At 34.0% G+C, this 24,408-nt stretch overlaps 1 protein-coding gene and 1 pseudogene across 1 annotated transcript in view; one reads left to right on the forward strand and one right to left on the reverse strand.

Moving 5' to 3' along the window:
- Window positions 1–24,408, reverse strand: part of OLFM3 (olfactomedin 3) — a 204,939-nt gene that overhangs the window by 95,071 nt on the left and 85,460 nt on the right. The window lies entirely within an intron of this gene.
- LOC105723034 (dnaJ homolog subfamily A member 1-like) lies at window positions 1,006–1,795 on the forward strand (annotated as a pseudogene).

Raw genomic sequence — 24,408 nt, forward strand, 5'->3', positions numbered from 1 at the left:
GAGATAATAAAGCTTTTGTATTCCCCATAAACCCTTCTAATAACAAGCTGGTGAATACAAGAGACCCCAGTAGATAGCCAGTCAAATTTAGCTTCTATTCAAAGACTTCATTTATAGAAGCTTACAAGCAGCAGTCTTTGAGATTTGCGCATGTATCTAACAAACATATTTTTTCTAAATCCTTTTTTAAAAATAAAATCTTAGTAGAAAAATATGGTTACTCTTTAACAAATTTTAAAAATTACTTTAAAAAATCTGATTTACAATATGCTTGCATCTCTTTTCTCCTGTCCCCTTACCACCCCTTCCTTCTGTTATATTTTTTTGTACTTTTCATTTTAATATCCAAGGCTATTAAAGAAACTACATAATTTTGCATACTCATACTTAAAAAATGGTGAAAATTTTTCGTTGAATTAAAATGTAGCCACCATTGTGGCTGATGCCCAACTCTTCTTTGCTGTAAGCATTATCACAGCCTCGGCAAAGACATCCACAAGGGCTGGCAAACAGGCTCTCTCCAAAAGAGTCTGCTTATAAACAAGTGTTTGTCTTCTCTATTCAACTTTTACCTATTCAAGGAATAAAAGCTAACCATACTCATACTTTGCTATAATTTTTACTCAATATTTTTGGTGAAGGATAACAGGGAAAGTAGGATTTGAATTTTTTCAAATAGATTGGTAACATTTACATTAATTCATTTATTCATTCTAATCAACCTCAGTCCCTGAATCCTTGATCTCTCTTATAGGTTAAATGATTGTTAATGTCTATGTGAGCCAATTTTTGGTTTCTGAAGAGGAGAAAGAACACAGAGTAAAAGGAAAGGTAAAACTGTCATATACCAGTTCTCAGTAACCTTAGAAGATTTATATGATGCTGCAACAAAAAAACTGGCTCTGTAAAGTAATGCACTTTGTGACAGATGTGAAGTCAGAAGTGGTAAAAAAAAAGAAAAGAAAAGAAACAGTACTGTGCTGTCCTAATTGTGGAGGTACTGGAATGCAAACAAGAATTCATCAGATAAAACCTGGAATGGCTTAGCAAATTCAAGCTGTGTGCATGGAGGGCCACAGGGAACAGATCAGTCCTCAACATAGATGTAAAAGCTCCAATGGAAAGAAGATAGTTTTGAGAGAAGATGGTTATAGAAATTCATATTAACAAAGGTATGAAAGATGTCCAGCAAAATAACACCCCATGATGAAGGAGACCAAAAACCAGGACTGGAGCCAGGAGATATTATCACTGTGTTAGATCAGAAGGACCATGCCGTTTTCACTTGACAAAGAGAAGACCTTTTCGTATGTATGGATGAAAAGGTCTGGTTGTAGTATTGCGTGGCTTCTGAAAACCAGTATCCACTCTTGATAACTGAGTCATAGTCGTCATCTCTCATCCAGGTCAAATTGTCAAGCCTGGAGCTATCACGTGTGTGTTAAATAAAGGCAAGTCAATTTATTTTAGACCACATGAAAAGAGATGCTTAATCATTGAATTTAAGGTAAACTTTCTTGATAATGCTTTCTCTCTTCTGACGAACTCCCTGCTGGAAAAACTCAAGAGGAAAGAAGTAGAAGGGACTGATGAGATGAATTAAGTAGAATTGGTGGACTTTGATTCAAATTAGGAAATGCACTGATGCCACTACAATGAAGAAGCAAATGCAGGGCTGTTACAATGGAAAAGCATGAGGATGATAATCACCATTGCAGAGGTGTTCATTGTCAAACCTCTTAATGGGACCAGTGATAATATTTGCTGCTGGCATTTTATGTGCAGTAGTGAATGAGCAAAGGGCTGTAATCCTAATATGCTCACTACTTGCTATTGGTTTTGTTTCACTATTCAACTAGTGTTTTAAAAATTAAAGGAAGAATAAATACGAAATTTTTAAAAGTTGACAAGTATGAGCATGACCAACAAAGCTGTCTCCACTTTGGCAACAAATAGGTTAAATTTGGTTTCCAGAATAAGTTAATAGAAGTTATAACACAAGAGAGCCAGAAATACAAAGTGCTCTATTAGTGAGATGTCAGAAGAGAAGAGATTATTCTTAATTATTATTTGATGTTATATAAAACCTGTTTTGAGATATTAAATATATACTGAGATTAATAAAATGGTAGACATAGAAATTATCTCATTTAGTAAATCAGTCAAGATATTTAATTCAGATAATTTAAACTCTAAGAATTATTTTATTTTCCATTAGATTGACTTTTACTTCTTTATTTTGTTTTGTATAAACTCAGATAGAATTACACTTTTTCAGACTGTTATTTAATATTTCCATTTTAAAGAGAAATAGACTATATAGCACAATGAAGGCCTATTTTACTGTCTGTCTTTTTGTTGTATGTAATTTTTACTCTTAAAGTTTATTTTAAGTGCGTTTCACAGTCTAATAAAGGGAACACTAATACAAACTGTAATCATGTTTCAGTAATTTGAACTATTCATTCTAGAACTGTGTAACTTTAAGCATCTTTAACACAAATTGTATGCATTGAAAGGACAGGATCCTTCTTTAAGCTTTCCATTAGCAAGTTTGGAAATATTTTTCCTACGTGGAGCTTAAACCTGTTACATGTGGCATGGAAGTACCTGAGAGATTTCTTTGGTTCACAACACTCAGGATACAGAGGACACGATCCCAGTAATGAGCTATTTACTTTGTATAAAGGGAATAAATATAATACTAATAGATGTAAACATCCTGCCTACTTTCAGGCCAGCTGGAATTGGAGTGACTAAATAAGACAAATGGGCTTAGGTTTAACATCTTTATTTTTAAACCCTTTCTAAGAGTCATTATGCCCTTGTACATGCTGTATAACCTTTGTTTCTAACCACAATGGGACTTATTTCTCAATCAGTTTTACCATAGCTTTGGACTAAATTCCTCTATTTGCTTATTTGTTTACAATCTATTGTCTTTTTTCTGTTGGACTCCACTAGAATCCCAAACCTCCGCTTACCTGTGTTGCTAAAAATAAGTTATGCATATCAGTACATTCTGGCAAAATTACTCTTAAGCTAGCATTTTGACCTTAGACTTATGTGCTATTCTACCTCGGTAAAACTCAAAAATACACACACACACACACACACACACACACACACACACACACTTGCTTACATTTAAGTACACCTAAATTCCATGCTCCATTAATCATTTTCCATGAATTTTATATCAATCCTGTATATTAACAAGAGTTTTTAACAATTTCCTTTTCTTCTGTTGAAACTTCAGTCTTCTCGTATTTAATCCATTTCGGGACCTTTGATCCATGTCAGGATATTCTGTGAAAACTGTTGAACTGTTTGGCAAGGTCTCCAAGCAGTGGTTCACAAATTGTGTGGCTTCACTACTATTAGGCTGTTTAATTAATTTAGTGAGATATGAACAAGATTTAAAATTGAAACGGAATAGAATAAAATATATCAGATTGAATTTTGTAATTGTATATTACACTGCAAATGTAAAAATTGCAAAATGTTCAATGTTTGTGTGCATATGTATGTATATGATTGTGGTAAATATATTACTTTTATTACTTACTGTGGTTTCTATTTGAAAATTTTAAAGCCTAGAGCAGGGTTTCTCATGCAAGAGTTACCAAATATTCCATTTAAAACACAAGTAGTAACAATAATAACAATAATAATAAAAATGTGCATAATACTATTTACTTAGATTGGTTTCTGTAATAAAATATACATGTACAAACATATGCAACAAATATGTATAAAGATTAGGAATAAATTTATTATTCATTTTACTTTACATAGCTAAAATGTCAGAAAGTTACAAGTTAAATTTTAAGACTAAAATAATACATTTTAAATTAATAAGATTAACATGGCATATGTAGCTGCTTTCCTGAATTTAAACTGACCAGGCTGTGTTTAATAATATAAAGATATATTAGCATCCTTTAATTTTCAGTTGCTATTGATTTTATCTTTTAATTTTAAGAATATTGTGTTGTCCTTAAATCACTGTGAAAGTCTTTATAGTTATTATGCACACTTACCATGGCACTTGTTACTAAAAACTGCAGTAAGCTGATATGTTCTAAGAGTGGACACAGTTTGTGCACTCACGATTTGCACATATTTACTGCAGTTGTGCAGGACTTTTTTATTGTTCAATGTAGCATGCTTATACACTCTTAACCCATACAATATCTCCATTCTCTGATCTCTTTTTTCTGTGTGAACTGCATAACTTTTGTTTTATATCATTCCTTGACTTCATTCGACTCTCTCTCAGAACAAATGCAGTAGAAAATAACAAGTAAATGAAAACAATAAAATTCTTAGGAGAAAAGATGCTCACAAAATGATCCACAACATGATTGGATTAATTCTTTTATCACTTGTCTTTGAAATACAAAACACAAAATTTAAAATCTGTCATAGAACCTTCCAGAATGTATTCATGGATCTCAGAATGTCCGTAAGTGCCAATGTGGAAAATCTGATCTAGATAATTTCTTCATGTTTTGTGACTGGAGGTGTGTGTGTGTTTCATATGTACCAACTACCTGTAGGAAAATAATCTGTGATAAGAAAAATTTTGAAAGAAATCAAATGTTAATGCAGAAATTAAATATGTTCAAAATTAATGCTATCTATTGTACTAAAAATATTTTAAAATAAATGCCTATAAAAATATTTTAAAATAGATACCATTACTAACACAAGACAGTAATTACAATGTACTTCTGACAAATATTCTTTCTAAAACTTAGAATTCCAATTATTTGTATTTACCATATGTATGCAATGAGCTTTGTAAAATGGTTAAGTATTACATGATAGGAGAACACTAAATTGCAATGTTAAGTAAACTCTACTTCCTAATTTTAGGTTGTGAATGCCAAATTATTATAATCTCTATTTATTCTCTTGGGAAACTACTAATATAGCCCTCAGGTGAACATAAGAGTGAAAAATAGTGGTAAATAGAATGCCAAATTATAATAATCTCTATTTATTCTCTTGGGAAACTACTAATATAGCCCTCAGGTGAACATAAGAGTGAAAAATAGTGGTAAATTAATGATACTAGAGTGTATATTTTTTAAAAATCATTTTGTAATCACAAGAATACATGTGAGTAATGAACCATACATTATGAGGCATAGCACTAAAAGTTTAAATATAATATTAAAAACAGTTAAAATTTACCACCTTTTAGAAAAGTAAATATGACTGTCCTATATGAAAAAATGAAATTAATCTAGGTTTGATTTAGTCTGGAATATATAGATGAAGAAATGGATTAACATAACCCAAGAACTCATATGATGCAAAGTGGAAAATCATGATTTCTAGAGTAAATACAACTTTTAAGATTATTATTAAACAACTTTTAAGATTATTATTAGAAGTACAGTTTATAAGATCATAAATGAAAAAAAAAATTCCTTTACCCAAGGCAACTTTCCAAAATTTCTTATAAGTCATATAAACAATTACCATATTTCAACCGAGTATTGATTCTTAGCTTGAGGGACTATATGTCTGAAGGCAACTCTTATTTTGTTTTCCCTCTAGACATTTATTTATTTGTTTTTGGAAAAGAAAAACATTTTTGAAGAAATAATTCACCCTCCCCTAATATTTACTTACAATAGAAATTTCCATAGTTTACTAAAAAAAAAAGTATTTTGGAGAAGTTATTTCATATTTTCAGTTTTAGAAGGATGAGTTTAAGAAACTGAATATTTTTGAGCAACCATCATATAGAATATAATATTAAGTGGAATATCTGAGTTGGGTAATATAATCTCCTTTTGACAGATCAAGAAACTGAGGATATGTAGAAAGGTTGAGCAATGAACCCAACATCGTATAACTAGTAAGCGGCAGATCCGGGATTTGGTTTTTGATGGATTCCAAACACATAAAGCTTTATTTGTGGAGTGTATCAAAACTTGGAAATTACAGTGGATGATTAAACATAATTCTAAATGGTGTTCTGACCTTACTTATCTATGTTTAGAGGTTTCTATTTAATATTAAGCAGTTTGGAAAGCTAATTTATATCAGCAAGTATGCATTTCCTATAAAATAAAAAACAGAATTGAGGCCAGACAGGGTGGCTCATACCTGTAATTTCAGCACTTTGGGGGGCAAAGGTGGGTGGATTGCTTGAGGCCAAGAGTTTGAGACCAACTGGCCAACATGGTGAAACCCTGTCTCTTCTAATAATACAAAAATTTCTCAGGCATGGTGATGTGTGCCTATAGTTCCAGCTACTCAGGAGGCTGAGGCATCAGAATCACTTGAGTCTGGGAGGCAGAGGCTGCAGTGAGCCAAGATCATGCTACTGCACTCCAGCCTGGGCAACAGAGCAAGACTGTGTCTAAAAAACAAACAGGTAGGGCACAGTGGTTCATGCCTGTAATCCCAGCACTTTGGGAGGCTGAGGTGGGCGGATCACGAGGTCAAGAGATCGAGACCATCCTGACCAACATGGTGAAATACTGTCTTTACTAAAAAATACAAATATTAGCTGGGTGTGGTGGCGCGCACCTGTAGTCCCAGCTACTTGGGAGGCTGAGGCAGGAGCATTGCTTGAACCCAGGAGGCAGAGGTTACAGTGAGCCAAGATCTCACCCCTGCACTCCAGCCTGGTGCCTGGCAACAGAGCAAGACTCTGTCTCAAAAAAAAAAAAAAAAAAAAAAAAACAGAATTGAACAACAGCAGTACAAAATCTTGAACATGTAATTAATTCACTTACTCAGCAATTCATTCATTCATTATAAAGGTGCCATGGAATACACAGAAAAAAACCAATTATATTGTGTTTATTATTGTGTAATGAAGTACCCCAAAATTTATTTGCTTTAAAGAACAAATATTGATTATCTCACAGTTTCTGTGTCAGGAATCTGGGTACAGCTCAGCTGGGTGGCTCTACCCAAGGTCTCTTACAAGGCCACAGTCAAGACTGGGGTTGTGATTACATCTGAAGTTTCAAATGGGGAAAGATCTTCTTTTAAAATCACTCACATGGTTATTGCTAGAATTCAGTTCCTCACTGATTGTTGGACTAAGGTGTCATGTTTTTCACTGGCTATTGGCCAAAGGCTGTCCTTGGTTTCTTTGCTATGCAGACCTCTCCCTAGGGAAGCTCACAACATGATAGCTTGTTTCCCCCTGGCAAGCAAAACGGAGAATAAGAGCAGGTGAAAGAGGGAGACATGGGGCAAGACTGTAGCAAAAGTATCTTTGAAACTAATATTTAAGGCATAATTTTATCACTTTTACATATTCTATTCATAAAAGGGAGTTAACTAGGTGGACCCCCACACTCAAGCAGGTAGGATTACACAGGGCATAGATACAAGGAGGTAGGAATTTGGGAGATAATGTAGAAATTGCCTACCATAGCAATTAACATGTGTTAGTTGCTGGTAAACATTTGACATATGAATTAAGACTCATAAATTAGCATACCTTTTATTTCACAAATTCAATCTACAGGAATTTCAACCAAAGAAAACTAGAAAGACAAAAAAGTTCTAAACATACTTATGCAAGAACAATTTGAACTGTAAAAAAATTCATTTTTTATTGTGTCTATTTGATTCTTCTCTCATTTCTTCTTTATTAGCCTGGCTAGCGGTCTATCTATTTTGTTAATCTTTTCAAAAAAAAACAGCTCCTGGATTCATGGATTTTTTGAAGGATTTTTTGTGTCTCTATCTCCTTCAGTTTGCTCTAATCTTAGTTATTTTTTGTCTTCTGCTAGCTTTTGAATTTGTTCCCTCTTGCTTCTCTGGTTCTTTTAATTGTGATGTTATAGTATTGAGTTTTGATCCTTCCCACTTCTTCCTGTGGGCATTTAGTGCTATAAATTTCCGTCTAAACACTGCTTTAGCTGTGTCCCAGAGATTCTAGTATGTTGTATCTTTGTTTTCATTGATTTAAAAGAACTTATTTATTTCTGCCTTAATTTTGAATAAATGGTGTTGAGAAAACTGGCTAGCCATATGCAGAAAACTGAAACTGGACTCCTTCCTTACACCTTATTAAAAATTAACTCAAGATGGATTAAAGACCTAAAACCATAAAACCCTAGAAGAAAACCTAGGCAATACCATTCAGGACATAGGCATGAGCAAAAACTTCATGACTAAAACACCAAAAGCAATGACAACAAAAGCCAAAACTGACAAATGGGATCTAATTAAACTAAACACCTTCTGCTCAGCAAAAGAAACTATCATCAGAGTGAATAGGCACCCTACAGAATGGGAGAAAATTTTTGTAATCTATCCATCTGACAAAGGGCTAATATCCAGAATCTACAAGGAACTTAAACAGATTGAAAAAAAAAACCCATCAAAATGTAGGCAAAGCATATGAACAGACATTTCCCAAAAGGAGACATTTATGTGGTCAACAAGCATATGAAAAAAAGTTATTCATCACTGGTCATTAGGGAAATGCAAATCAAAACCACAATGAGATACCATCTCATGCCAGTTAGAACAGTGCTCATTAAAAATTCAGGAAATAATAGATGCTGGAGAGGATGTGGAGAAATAGGAATGCTTTTACACTGTTGGTGAGAGTGTATATTAGTTCAACCATCGTGGAAGATGGTGTGGCAATTCCTCAAGTATCTAAAGCCAGAAATACCATTTGACCCAGCAATCTCATTACTGGTTATATACCCAAAGGATTATAAATCATTCTGCTATAAAGACACATGCACTCATATGTTTATTGCAGCACTGTTCACAATAGCAAAGACTTGGAGCCAACCCAAATGCCCATCAATGATAGACTGGATAAAGAAAATGTGGCACATATACGCCATGGAATACTATGCAGCCATAAAAAAGGATGAGTTCATGCCTTTCTTAAGGCATGGGGCATGGATGACGCTGGAAACCATAATTCTCAGCAAATTAACATAGGAACAGAAAATCAAACGCGTCATGTTCTCACTCTTAAGCGGAAGTTGAACAATGAGAACACATGGACACAGGGAGGAGAACATCACACACTAAGGTCTGTCAAGGAGTGGAGGGTTAGGGGAGGGATAGCATTAGGAGAAATATCTAATGTAGATGATGGGTTGACAGTGCAGCAAACCACCATGGCACATGTATATCTATGTAACAAACTTGCAGTTTCTGCACTTGTATTCCAGAAAGTATAACAATAATAATAATAAATACAAAATGGTTTGAATGTTCAATAAAAAATGAATTGAGTAAATACATTTATACATTTAATATGTACATAAATAAACTTTAAAATGTATTTACATTTTTTAATTTAGCATTTAATATACAAGTTACTTATTTAACTTCATTCTTTATGAAGTTAAATAAGTTCTAACATTAGAACAAAGAGTTTTAATGTTAACTCTTTGTTCTAATGTTAGCTACTTATGTTATTTCTTTGTTTTAATTTTATCTCCTTAAGGAACTCTTCTCTATCATATCATGATCCCAGAATTTTAGTTTAGGTAATGGAAGTTGAATTATCCCAAGATATTATAAGATCTTCACTTGAAATATTATAGGATATTCCCTTATTCTGCCTAATTATTTTTCCTATCACTTACCATAGCCTGACATTATATTAATAGTACTCATGAGTTTTTTTATCTGTTTGATGTTTCTCACTAGAATGCAAATCTGAGAATGGCAGGAAGTTTGCTTTGTTCATTTCTTTGGGTCAATCATTCAGACAAGTCCATGAACATAGACTTGAAAAATATTCTAAAATATTCCTGAAGAAATCATTGAAACGTATGCATAGACTCCTATGAGAACATAAAAGAAAGGTAGCTTATGACCCTACAAGCCCTTGGCATGTTTGACTTAAGAAATTTTCGGAGAGGAAGTAATACTTGAGCTAAAATGAGATGGAGTTAGACAAAGGGAAGGCTTCCCTGAAGCAATAGAGATATCAATCTGTACATATATTTAATCTCATATGACATTAAGCTCATGATCTGGCATGGAGAAGGCATTCAGTGGTTTGAAAATTGGCTATTGCAGATAGAGAGAAGCAAGCTAATTTAATGTAAAGGCAAGAAAGTATTTGGCATGGGCAAACCATGGGGTCAGAGGTAAATAGTGAAGGAAGTGAATCTAGGAAGGAGCTGATAATGTAGAAGAAAATGGTAGAGTTAATGGCTCAGAAAGCTAAAGAAAGTCAAAAAATAGCCGAAAGAGTTGAATTTGGGATACGTTATTATGATTGAGATGCAAAAGATATTTGAGGAGCAAGGTCAGAATGAGACATGAAAATGGGTGTAAAGAGGATTGGGGATGAAGGTTAATGGAATCTATTTTGAGAACATCTTAAAATATTAACTTTACAGATTTACTGCAAATTTAGAAATTCCTTTCAGAAGTGGATGCCTATGTATATTTAAATAAATTGTTAAACCTGTTTCAAAGGTAAGGTAAAATGCAATGGTTGGTTATGATATTTTTGGATTCTCTATGACCTTTCTACTTATCATATTCCTAATAAGTCCATTTTAATAATATAATTTATTATTGTTCCTCAGAGCCTACTATATGGTATGAGAGTTACATAGATAAATGAGATTTCCTCATTTAACAAACTGGTTAAGACTAATAACACTGGCTAAGACAGGCATGAAATATTGTAAGGGGTTTACGTTGTTAGGGACATGCAAAATAAACAGCTGTCATACAGTTGGAAGAACCAGGGAAGACTTCAGAAAAATTATATTTGAGTGGGATCTTGATGAATACATATAATTTTATCAATCACATAGGGCAAAGTGGAATTTCAGATAGAGACAAAAACCTGAGAGAACGTCGTGGAGACAAGCATGTGGGAAATAATGAGTACTCTACATGGAACATGGGATGTCCTCACATATGGGTATAGAGATCGAGAGCTGGAAAGGTGAGATAGAGAATAAGGCTACAGGAATAACAGTCTGGGCTTAAATGAGTCTGAAAATTTTCAAGATGGCTAGTGACATTGTCAGCAAAATGGACAATGGAAAAGTAAGCAGATTAGAAGCAAAAACACCAACTAGGAGGCTATTGCAAAAGTCCCAGCAAGGACTAATAAGAGCCTGAACTAGAATAATAGAAGTATGAGTGTAGAAGAATGTGGATGTGAGAAATATGTGGTGATTTCTAGACCTGATAGATAATTGACTGTGGGGGCAATTGCAAAGCAGGGTGTTCAAGATGACTAGTAAATTTCAACTGGGAGAAGAGTGTACTTCAATAGAAACAGGAGAGTAAAAAATTAAAAGGCATAATGAATTGATATTTTCTGATTTGATTTAAATGCTACAGGTAAATCAAAGTGGAGAGGTAAAACATTCATTTTAAATTTTGAGCTACAAATTCAGAAGTGAGGCCAGATATTAGAATTTCATATTCAAGAATCATCTGCATAGAGATGAGATTTAAAAAGATTTCAGAATGAATGAATGAAAGAATTAGAGAGAAGGGCAAAAAGGTTAAAAACAGAACTTGTCTCTGATGAGAAATATTGCTATTGAAAGGTGAAAGGAGGAAGGAGAGACAGAATTAGAAACAGACAAGGAATAAATTTCAAAATAGCTATGGAACAAAGAGAGGTAAATAATGATTGTATGACCTGGAAGCCAAATGGGGAGAGAGTGCAAGAAGGAGGGCATGGTTGGTGGTTAGAAGGCCAACCATAGTTTGGAGACTATCGTTTCAAAATAATATTCAAAAGATCTATTCAATGGAATAAGTCCACATTGAATCCTGATTATAATGGTTAAATTTGAGAAGTAAGTACTTCTGAGAAACTGGTGACATCAAGTTATGATCTATTTCCATAAGTTTGGCAGCAAGGCAGGGCAACAGATGGTGTGGAAGCTTGGAATAGTAGCATCACATAGAGGAAATGAAGAAATTGAGCATGTTTGCCACCTAAAAGGGAAGGAACTAAGTAGTAGAGAGGGAGACATTAAAGATGGAAATGAAACTAAGAGGAATCAGGAAATTTAGAATAGTCAGGGGACCGAAAGTGTACATCAAAAGAGAAATGTTTGTAAGAAAGAAGGTCTCAGTCAGGTATACAAAGAAGTGGAAGTTCTAGAAATAGTTGATAGGTTAAACAAACACCACTAGGCTGTTTCTAACTGCAGTAATCAATTTAAAAATAGCTACTATTTGTTTAGGGGTTACTGTTTTTCAGGAACCGTGTTAATAGTATACATATACTACCTCATTTAATTTTTCCAACGGCACCGTGGAGTATGTATTGCAAATACCCCCCTTTTAAATGTAGGATATTGTATCATTAGACAATGTATCAAGGCTGTCAGTGAGAGTTACGTCTGCAAATCAAATTGAATCTGGCTCCCACGCCCATATTCTTGACCACCTTGCTGAGTGACTGAATTGAAATATGAGGAATCACCACTGCATAAAGAATGAAAAGGATTTTCCAGCAGCAGTGGAAATCCACTTGACAGCTTGGCTTTCTAATGTGTTGTAGTTAGTGTGGTTTTGTGAGTACTTCCAGAATTTGACAACAAAGATAGTAGATAATTTCATGACTTGCAAACAAGTATTGTAGAAGGGCAAGGAAAAGAAAATTCCAAGGTGAGAGTTGACATATGTTTTAAATGACTCACACCAGAGTCCAGTCTGAGTGGAACAGAAGGGAAGCTCAAAGAGAGTGGCTAATTGGAAGCACGGGAAATAAACCAGGTCCTGGGCAACACAGGAACAAAGACAGTCGTTACGTAGCTGAGAATGAAGACCTGTGTTCAGAGAGGAGTTTAATTCCTTCAGAACTATTTATATGTCAAACTGATGCCACTGTGATAAGCTCAGGATATTCAAAGGTTAATTAGACATAGTTCTGCCTGAGAGAAAGACTTAATACCACTGAAAATGAGTGGAAATTGGGGTTACTGCAGTCATGGAGCTAAGGAACCGAAGCCGCAGAAAGGCAGAAATTTTAGGTCATGCATAATATTAACTCTCGCATTTGTAAGGCTTATAATATTACTTTAGTAAAATTGTATGCTATGTAGTTTTTTCTTTGCTTTTGCAATTTTATACTTCGTCTGTGATTAGGACACTTAAGAACTGCTTGTTTACAGATTCTGCTAAAATCTATGCTTCTTGCATGTCCTATCAAAGAAAAACAATCCTGGAAACTATTTTGAGAAAATATAGTTTTATACGTTTCAATGCATGTCCTTCTTAAGAAATTTGATATCTGAAAAAGTTTGAAACAAGCCGTTGTGATATGTTAACAGATATAAAGAATTTTTTTACCATTATTATACTTAAACATAACAATAAATTATTTTTAGTTATTATGATTGCGTTTGATTTATTAATATGATACTGGACTCCTCTACATTTATTAACAAAGTAATTTTTATTACTTTTTGATTCAGAGGGTTTTGGATACAGGAATAAAGTATCCTTTTATTTCAACAAAACCAACCTTTTTCAAACCTTGCCCTTTCTGTAAGAACTATTATTTACTGGAGAATATGGGCAATGGAGGAGAATTTTTTGTTGACTCAGTCATCATTACGGTTTGCCCAGTTATAGTTCTTTATATTGGATAGCCCACAATAACACACTTACTTGAAGAAACTGTTAAAGATCATCAAAAAATAAATGGAAGAAGTTAAAAGAAAATGTTCTCGAGTGATTGAAGATGGGAGAGGATATGGTCAGGGTAAATTGGAACAGAACTCCAAAACTAATCATGTCAGGCAGGAGGGAAAAATATCATGACTTTATTTTTGGAACGAGTCAGAAGTTATTTGTAACATGTAGTTGGGTGGAGGAAGAGAGAGAAGTTCCATTTTTCAGTTCTGAAGATGCAGCTGCTACTGCTAGCTTGACACATGGTCCATAATTCTACAGAAGGAGTGGATGAGAATGAGTTTGTCAATATCTAACTTTTAAGTAACTTGGAATATATTGTTTATCCTTTAATATGTGGAGGGAAGCTAAATCTGTTTTAGCACTTGAATAAGTGGTGCATAAATACATGAAAACTGCAATACACCAAGCTGTGAACAGAATTGCAAAAAGCTGGTGGCCAGCAATACAATTCAATGATGACAAATGACTGTTTTCCAAAGAGATTTTCTTCCTGGAAAGTGAAAATTGATGGCAAACAAATCAAGGGAAGCAACTTTCTCCCCATCACTGAGAATAACTCTTATAATCATGGAAAGCAGCCATCCAGAAAAAATAAAAGGCTGAGATGAATTCTCCTCCCACCTGTTTACCTGTTCTCCCCACAATCACAACAAAACCAATGCCTAGCTAATATCTCAGATAATTCCCTTTCAGCATGTGGCAGACAGAAAAAACCTGGAATCTTTGGGCGCAATAGAGGGTAGAAAGTAGGAAGGCCTGAGGAGTTATTTGTCAAAAATTATTGCTCTAGGGTAAGACTTTTCTAAAATTTCTGAAAGAAGGTTTTGGTAGTGAGGTTGTGGCAACAAGGGATTTGATGGATGGAGAGAAACATATATTTCTGAGTTTTTGTTTTTCATTAGTAAGTCTTCAATCAGCTACTCTTGCTTCTGTGTACATTCTTGGACACTCCATACCATGCCTCTCTTCATATTGCAAAACTCTGATGTAACTGTGCAAGAAAACACCTCCCCCAGTTTTGAAACAGTGAGAGTAATGTGAAGACAAGGAAACACTCATTGGATTGCAATTGACTCAATGAAACTTCCTGAAACATCAAAATCTCATTAAAAGCAGCTATTGAATAAAAATATCACTTAAGATATACTCAATGATGGAGTCAGGCCAAATGTAATTTAATACTCTGTATCCAGACTGGGTGTGAGAAACTGTTAACTCATCCTGGTGTTATATTGCCAAAAGAGTTGTTCTACTTTAGATCTATTTACTTCTTGGAGGAAGCCTACAATTTGCTCTGTAAGGGTTTCCCTGTGATTTAAGGAAGTTGTAAAGTAAATTTCTCAGTGGAGAGTGCTCATCAAGCTAACAGTCAGTTTCCAAAGAATAAATAAAACCTCTGAAATTGAGATGACATCACAAGGGGAAGGCACTTTAAAAATTGTCACTGGCTTTCAGAATTGTGATTGGTTATTAGTGCCTGAAATCACAGCTGCAGTCAGGGTTTTCAGGGCAGAGTTACTGACAGCAGCACGGATCTATGAAAACACACACCGACTGGCCCCAGTTTACCTTTAAAGTTGAAAGAATAATTCAAACCCAAAATAATCTGCCTCTGACTTGAAGCAGAGAACCACAATTCTCAGCAGTGCAACCAGGAAATGATCTACTTTTATTGTATTAACTTTGTATGGGCTTCTTTTCTCTTTACTATCTGGTTAAATAGCTAGTAACCAGTGAAGATGAGGGAAAACTCATTTTCTCACATCTCTTCCAATTTCTAAGAAAAACTGTAATAGGGATGAATTTTGAATGATTTCTTTTGAGGAGTCAGAGGAGAAATAGCTATCTTTTTCTCCACTCATTGAAGGTGTTTCCTTGACTAATAAATCAATTCTATAGAAACCAGAGCCTAGCGTTTTGGAGAAATGACTTTTATAGCTCCAGAGTTTAAAAAATGTTTTGATGTTACATATGCTTAATACTCTGAATTCTTATATCATTGCTAAATGATTGAATTGGAACAAACATCTACTTACAAATGACAGAGACCTAAGTTTAATTTTATGCGTAAACACAGTGAGAAACTTCAAATATCTGAATAAAAATGGTATGTCTCAATATTTTCAACTGTGCATTGCCTAAATATTCCCATATTTTATTTTATATGCTTTATGTTACCAAAGACATTATCTTAGAAATAATTTATTTTAACGTCCTCATTATACATGTAAGAAAGCTATGGCCCAATGAAGTTAAACCAATTTCCATTATTAGAAAGACAAATAGTCAAGGACTTAAGTTCCTTTGATTTTAGCTTAATAATCTTTTTATAATTATAAATGAGTTCTGCTATATTTAAACACAAAATAATAAAACCATGGAATAACCTAGGATTTTCCAGGGCCCACAAATGCAGAGCAAGAATCACTCTCTTACACTAAGCAATGACAGTCTGTGAATGAAGATTATAGGTCTTGACGAAAGCTAAAATAAAATGGAAAACTATTGCAATCATTTGGATATCTGACAGCTAGACTGAACCATTGGCTTCAGTTGAGTATCACCATCAGTGACCAGATGTTACACCTACCTACATGTGTGAATCATTTATATACAAGGATTTCAAATATGATATATATGAATACATATATGTACACATACACAAACTTGCATGCATATGTATATGTTATTCTTAAACTAAGCTAGGAGAAGTCTTTAGTCTAATCATTCATTACTTTTTGTAATCACATTTCATATTTTTCATAAACACTTAATTTTGAAATTAAAATGTTTACTTTTCTAACTGTTCTCTGTGACTAAAAAGGATTAAAATTGAGCTACAAGATAAATATCACTATCTGACATCTTAGACTGTTTTCAGTAAAATAGCAATAAAAGATTTTAGCGCTTTTTTTTGCCATGAGATTCAGATAAAATCATAAACTAAATAAGATAGTTGGATAATCATTTACATGCAGTAAAAGTAATGTTAAGTTTTCATCTCTGTAGTGAGTATGGCTAAAATACACAACCCACATATAGAAACACAAATCACTCATCAATTATTAGGACTATTTATATATACCTTAAATGCAAAATCAGTTTGATGACAATGCCATTCTCCGCCCTGGAAGAGCCAGGTGGTATTAAATGCTACCGTGGGCTGCTGGTTTCAAAAGTCTGCCTCACTCCTGCTGACTGCTTGACCTTACTTGATCTTATCTGCGCAGACTATAGAGGAAAATAACCAGGTCACTCTGACTTTGATAGCTCTTTTTTTGTGATTTTAATTAGCAGAATTACAGAAGCCACTCAGGATACCAGGTAGGGATAGCAAAGAGGGGAAGGAGGTGATGTCGGGGTGGGTTCCAAATTTCACATTTGTAAATATTTATTTTAAAGTTTTTCAACATCACATGTCATTAGCATTACTGAAATGCCAGAGCTCTTTTGGACACTGTCTGTCTGCTCTAAGGCTAACTTCTAATGAAAAGAGACAGAAGCCCTAATCAATCTGGAACATTTCATGGTTACCTACTTTGAGTTCAGAAGATTCTTTTTTTGCAAAAGGAGGAAGTTACTTGGGATCTTTAGAGAGCTCTATTTCCCTTAAAATAAACACTTGGACACTTGGAAGTAATACTAAAAAATGTATAATTGTTTTTCCTGTTCAAATTAAATTTTCTATATACCTATTAGCCTCTACTCATATATTACTGTTTTATCTGTATGCATCCCCAAAATATGTGAATTGTGAAAAATGTTAAATGGAGCTATTAACAGTTAATATTTGCAAAAGTAATCTATTTAGAACTTCCTCACTAAATATGTAGATACAGTACAAACTGTAACAAATATACTTTATTTTTACATTGTGTTTTATGTGTTACAAATGGATTTGCTTCCATAAGTTCATTTAATGATAGCACATGCCTGAGGAAAACACTTTTATCCTTATTTTACAGATGTGAGAAATGAGTCATAGACAATTTAAGCGATTTGACCAAGAAAATGGGATAACATCTTAGGAGGAGGAATCAAATCCTTTCTTAACAGCCATACTGTTCTTATTGTGCCATATGTCAATAGCAGAAAAATGTCTGCAACTAAAAGAACAAAGGCAAAGCATTATGAGGAACAGTCCAAACCAAATTAGTAAACAGTGGGAGAGAGTAAATTATGCGTGCTAGAAGCTCTTGAATACTTCACACCTTTTGTTGGAAAGAGGGATGTAGACAGAAAAACTAGGCAGAGCAGGTGGTTCTCAATGGAGCTATTATGCAGACATAGATGATGTATTTTCAATATTTTTAGGAGCGTTTTTTGTTGTTACAATGAGGCATAACAAAACCACAGTCTGGAATGTCAGTGGGTTAACTGGTGATCCCTTAAAAGATATGTACATGCCCTAGACCCTGGAAACTTAATTTGGAAAGATCTCTGGAGATGTAATTAGGTTAAAGATCTTGAGATGAGATGGTCCTGGATTATCCAGATGGGCACTAAATCCAGTGACAAGTGTTCTTATAAAAGACATATAGAAGGAGACAGCCACACAGAGAAGAGGAAGAGGCAGTGTGACCCAAAGCAGAGATCATAGTGATTCTGCCACAAGCCAAGGAGTGACCGGAGCCACCAAAAAGCTGGAAGAGCCAAGAAATAAAGTTTCCCCTAGAGGGTTTAGAGGCCATGCTTATAATATACACTGAGTTTTCTACGAATATATTCACCATGTAAATTGAGAGAAGATAGATTGTATTCTGTTTGGGTTGGAACTTAACTAAGACTAGTACGCCATTTAAAAAATTTTCTATTAATAAATTAAGTGTGTTTTGTTAGCAAAAATATGCAAATTACCCATAACACACACGTGATTAATCTTCACTTGAAACTCTCACATTTACGATCATTCTGCATATTAAGTTCGAGCGCCTAATTACTTATGTCTTTTTAATATTGAAATGCATATTATTCCATTATAGGAAATGCATATTAAATATATTAATACTGAAATGCATATTATTCCATTACTTGTCTTATGTGTCTCAATTATATTACAGTTAGATAGTTATACTGAGTTTTTAAATTTTGAAGCTGGTAGTTTATGTTATTTTGTGTGTAGGCTGGCAGGTTTATTTATTTTCTGGAAAGAATTGCTTTTGGGGACATTAAAAAATGTTTGTAATTAATAGAGTGCATATCAGTTTGAAAAATATTAAGATTTCCTAAACTAGAAAGATATCTTTCAAGGCAGACTTGGTGTCCAGGTAAACTATAGAATCATCCAATAATCTTCAATGTACCATATAAGCATAGCCAGACCATATTTCATCTTGATTTATAATATTAATGTATTTTTTCCTCCTCCTCCTCACCTTCACCCTTCAGTCTCCTCCTCCTGCTTTCCTTCTTCTCCGTCTTCAAATTCCTTGTCTCAGAGAAGATTTAGCTTTACAGTTAAATAATCCTCTTCATCATCACAAGATGTTTATTGAGTATCATGTTAAAAAGTACATTCTGCATGGACTGTAAAGAGTGTAAGTTCAGGCTTCTGTCCTCAAGAGCTTATCAATAGGAACTGAAAAATATATGCTGTATATATAAAATATACTTAAATCATGATTAGCTGTGTCGATTTCCCGGCTTTCTTCTTTGGTTAATATTTTGCATGTCTTTTTATGTTTTTCCTTGGCAGTACTTTCTTAGATTATAAAGTCTTAAGGGGTTGGGATCCTATTTAAATAATTCTCTTTATACAGACCCTAAAATAGCAAAATGAAGAATTAGTACTTCAAAAGTCTTTTTGATGAGGGAGTTAAGTTATGCCTAAATCCCTGATAGAAATCATTACTACTTCCAGATTACATAACAGCTATATTTAAAGCACCTGAAATAGAGCAATTGGTAAAAACTAAGATTCAGTGATTCTTTTGGGAAACATAGAACTCTAGTGAGCCTTTTTTTTCAGTCACAATCCAGAGAGGATGTTCACTCAATGGAGTTGTCAGCATTGTAATGTTAAAATATTTGAAAGGAAAACAGCACAATGGCATAGTGACTCAATGGTAATATTTATGAATCTCGTTACTATTTTATGCATGGCTGCTCTGTGAGTAAAGTCATCATAAATCTTGTCAATGACTTACTAAGGAGCTCAGTGGGTATTCTTTGAACAAAATGGAAGCAAATATCTGGTAGGGCAAAGGCATAATCTTCTGCAACTTAAGATAAATATGGTTATATTTGTAAAAGGACAATAAAAAATAGGAAGGAAGGGTAGTAGAATATTAAAATGAGATTTTTAACTTAGAGAAAATAATGATAACTTAAAATGGAGAATCAATATCACAAGGGCAACATTCAAATTTAGACTGAGTTGAGGCCCCAGTGCAAACTCAGTGGTGAGGTAAAACAGATAAATGACTGAAACTGCATGGGTCCCTTACTTGATTTGAGGACATAAGAAAGGGATTTACTTTAAGAATTCTGATGACATGGCTATCTATTTACCTATAATACACTGGAAGAAAAATAAGTGAAATTAACATACTCTGGGTCTATATTTTCACACGTTTACCCAAGTTTAGCCTCACGACAGTCCTCCACTATTGCCAGAAGGACAACAAATACCAACTGAACAGCTACAGTTAAAAGATAGCGATAGCCTTTACACATACAGTTACTCTTTTAAGGGGAACAAAAATATAATTTCCCAATTCTCAGAGAGGAGGAAATCCAGGCTAAATCATATTAAGAAGCTACCAACAAACCCCTAGTTTGTAAGTTGAAGAAGGAAGATTATTAATTTGAATGTAGGCAGTTATTTGAGTCTTCACATTACCTTAGACTTATTAGATTTTGAATTACTCCTTTGAACTCTCTTCTATATCTTGAATCTCTAAACTTATTTAAGTAGATAATTGTGAAAGGCGTTCATTTAATAGTTCAAATTGCTTTGTTATTTTCATATGGAGCACGTAAGTTATTAATGTTAAAAATATCACAAGTAGTGAATTTGGCATTGAGGCATGATAGATCCTCAGCCAGATGAAGAAGGGGATTCATCGAGCAACTCTGAGCTATACCTGACATACTCTTGACCTGTATACCTATTCTAGTTATTGCTCTGGCAATGAGCTGTGCTGGTATAACCTGACAGCAGCACCTTTTCTTGGCTGTATGAATGACATGCCTTTTTGGGTTTCTCTGCCTCAGGCCTTCTCTACCGCTGCTGTATTTTGGAATACCTATGGAAACCCATGCAAACATTTGGACTCACGTATGTGCAAACCTGGAAGTGCAAGGAGTTTAACACTGCACATCTCAACTAATTGGAGACCTGGACCAGAAGATAAATACTACCCTTTTAATCATTTTATAGTCTGAGGTGCATTCAACATGGCTTCTCTGAAGGTCATCAGAAATAACTCCATTTGCCATCCATTGAATCTTTACAACAACCCTATGACATAAATTCTGTATCTCTATTTTAAAAAGGCAAAACTGAAGTTTAGAGATGTAAGGCAAAATTTCAAGTTACACAATTTCTTAATAAAGAACATGAGGTTTGAGCTACACTTTTATTCACTGCAGAAATGCTAAAGGGATATAAGACAGAAGTTGAGAAAGCTGTGGAGATGCCTACAGGGAGAGAAAGAGAATCATACACTTGAGGTACTTCAAATCTGATGTCTTCCAATTTGATACGATTTGAAGAACATCTAGATGATACCTTCTACCCCCAATTTCTTATGATATTATCTAAATTTTCTCCATTAGATATTTATTAGGTCTTCAAGAAGTGTTCAGATGCAAATACCTTTTTAAAAAATCATTATAAATTTAATGGTAAAAAGGGCTAGTTGTCCACTATTTGAGAGCAATAGCTTTGAAAGAGCATAATCCAGTCCTAGGATAACAAAAACACAGGGAAGGAAGTGAAATTAAAAGAGGTGAAGGAGCTGCAAACTTAAATTTCACTTTTATTTATTTTTTTGAAGGTTTGTCTAACTAGTAACTATAGGGAATATGAAATTTGAAAGCAAAAGAAGATTAATTAGTAGGAAAGCCTTTTTATTTAAAAAGTCTTGAAAGTGTGTAAGGAGCAAAGCAATTGCTAGAGCTGCGCTCCAAGTTTAGCTTTCTAACTTTAGTTAGGATATAAAGAAATAATTATACATCTGGCTTACTCATAATTACACCATCTTCCCTCTCATGAAAGGCTACAGATTATGTAACTGCAGCTATTGATTTTCCACATCAGACATTTTAATTGAAAGGTTAAGAGGACGCTGGATCAGCAAAGTTTGAGGTTACTAATTCTGCATTAAATGATTTGGGACCTGAACTCCCTCAACAGGCAAGAGGCTAAGAATGTTATAAGAAACACTGCACTTCTTGGAAAAAGAGTATTATTATTACCAATTACAGAAAATATTTAAAGCTTGGACTGAAATAAAAGACATGAACTTTACATAACCTTAGCTTATAAGTGGGAACATTCTTCCATTATTTGTTTTGCCGATTGTGATACAGACCACTACTCAAAGACCGTACTGCCTCTTCAGAACTGACATCATTTTTATTGACATTGATGTTAACATTTGAGGTATTTGAGTGAAGAAGATGACGTCAGAATAGTCATTTAGTAACTATTGGCATCCAGAGGCTGGGTTCAAACCTTAATCCTAAAAGCCCTACAGAAAAAAAAAATAAAAATAAACACTTATACTATTCAACTGTCAAAAATTCTGATATCCCCAAGGCCATTAAGTGGCAATAGAAAGCAATAACCCTCATCAGCATTAGGACTGAAAATCATCTAAAAATTTATCAACAGAAATACAATGATTTAAATGCTTCCGGAGAAGAATTAGATTAGGTAAAGTAATATGAAATAAAAGGGACTAGGAAAGACCAATATGTTACTAAATCTAGACCTTGCTCACAAAACTCCAAATACATTGTAAAACTCCAAATACATTGTAAAACTCCAAATACATTGCCTTTTGAGCTAATTAATGCTACACTTGAGGCACAAAACTACAAAATAGACATGTAAAAGTAAATATTTACAGTGATATTTTCATATAGAATTTTAATTATTTTTGTCAATATTTTCTAGATGTGGTACATTACCTATATCCTTCCCTTTTCAGGTATGGGAACATGCATAATTAATTACAGAAATCTTAAATTGTTTATTTTTTGTTGTAGTGAACTAACATCTAATAGTTCTTAGTCACCCTGCAAGTCTGCCCTGGGGACCCATCATAGTGAAAGCATTCTGGATGCCTCTGTCTGAATGGGGTTTCCATCTCTTTGCTCCCACTGCGTACTGCCCATGCCTAATTTCTTAGGATTTACCACATCGTTTTTGAAATTGTCTACTTAAATATTAGTCTCCACAAGTAACTGGGAGCATAACTGAGGATGGTGACCATGTTTTCTACAACTTGGTAATACTCTGCTGCCTCAGCATTGCTTTTTAGATGGTTGTATACAACAGTAGTTGTTAAACAAGACTGAGTCTCAAATTCAGAATTTAACCTAACTTCTTTTCCGCCTACATTTCTCAGTTTTTAGAATATTATCTCAATAGTATTAAATTAGCTCACCGCTTTGGGGTGATATTGCAGTGACGTGTGCCAACATAGGTGTTACTTCTAATAACGCTACGATGCTGGAAGTTGCGCAGGGCTGAGAACCTGATGAAGCGGGGATACGGTGGCAGAAATTAATGCTGTGTGGGTACAGCCAAAGAGGAGAAAGGCTGCTTGGGGCTCTTTCCAGTCTTTAATCTGTTGTAGTGGTCAAAACAATAAAAGGGTTTTCAGTGGTCTGAAGGAAAATCATTGAAATTAAATACATGCATACTTATGGAGTCCAGCTCTAAAAACATAATTGACAGAAGCAAGAGGTTGGGTAATTTCTTTGTAGAATGGTAATTTAAATGCTTGACAGTTTGGCTAATATTTGCATTATTTATCACTTAGTACTTGTTGAAGATACTTTACTTTTTATCTTGATTTTATTCCTCACTTGACCTACTAAAGTATATATATTTCAAGTAAAGTCAGCAAACATTAACAATTTCAAGAGCTCCAAAAATTATATAGGTACGAACCCTACATAAAGTAGGTTCATACTACATGGTACATTGTACACGTTCAGTGTACACAATGCAACATTGCAGAAAAAGAAAGTCAATTTGATTTTTAGGTTGCAAGATATTAGGCTGATATTAATATTTTATGTATAATTGGGCCGTTATGCTCTTAGGATACAAAAAATACCTGAATTTTTTTTGATATACTTCACTTAACTAACTGGAATTATTATTTAAATAATATCCACTTTTGCTTTTCAAAAACTTGCTATAAATAATCGTACACTATAATCTCTTAAGATTTAATCTGTTCAAAAAAAGCATTTTTAAAACAAGTAAAAGGCACCAATAAATAGAGTTCCATTATTTTAAGCTAAATGAAGAATCATGCTATTGAAACAATGAAGCACTTTATCTACAATTCCTTATCTTTAATAGCTGGCTTCTCTACTCTTGAAAAGCTTTAACATAATGATAATCATTTGATAAAGCTAAAATTCAGTATTTCTCCTCTCTTAGTAGAAATAGATCAAAATTTTAGAAAATACGTTGGCAAATATTCAAAACACAAAGAAATTGATGAATGTTAAAGTAATAATCATCTTTGCAAGGTAGAATGGTTTCACAGCCTATTGCTGGAAACCACA

This window comes from Aotus nancymaae, unplaced genomic scaffold (genome assembly GCF_030222135.1).
Source record: "Aotus nancymaae isolate 86718 unplaced genomic scaffold, 86718_ANA_hifiasm-v0.15.2.pri h1tg000117l, whole genome shotgun sequence".
Taxonomy (NCBI): Eukaryota; Metazoa; Chordata; class Mammalia; order Primates; family Aotidae; genus Aotus; species Aotus nancymaae.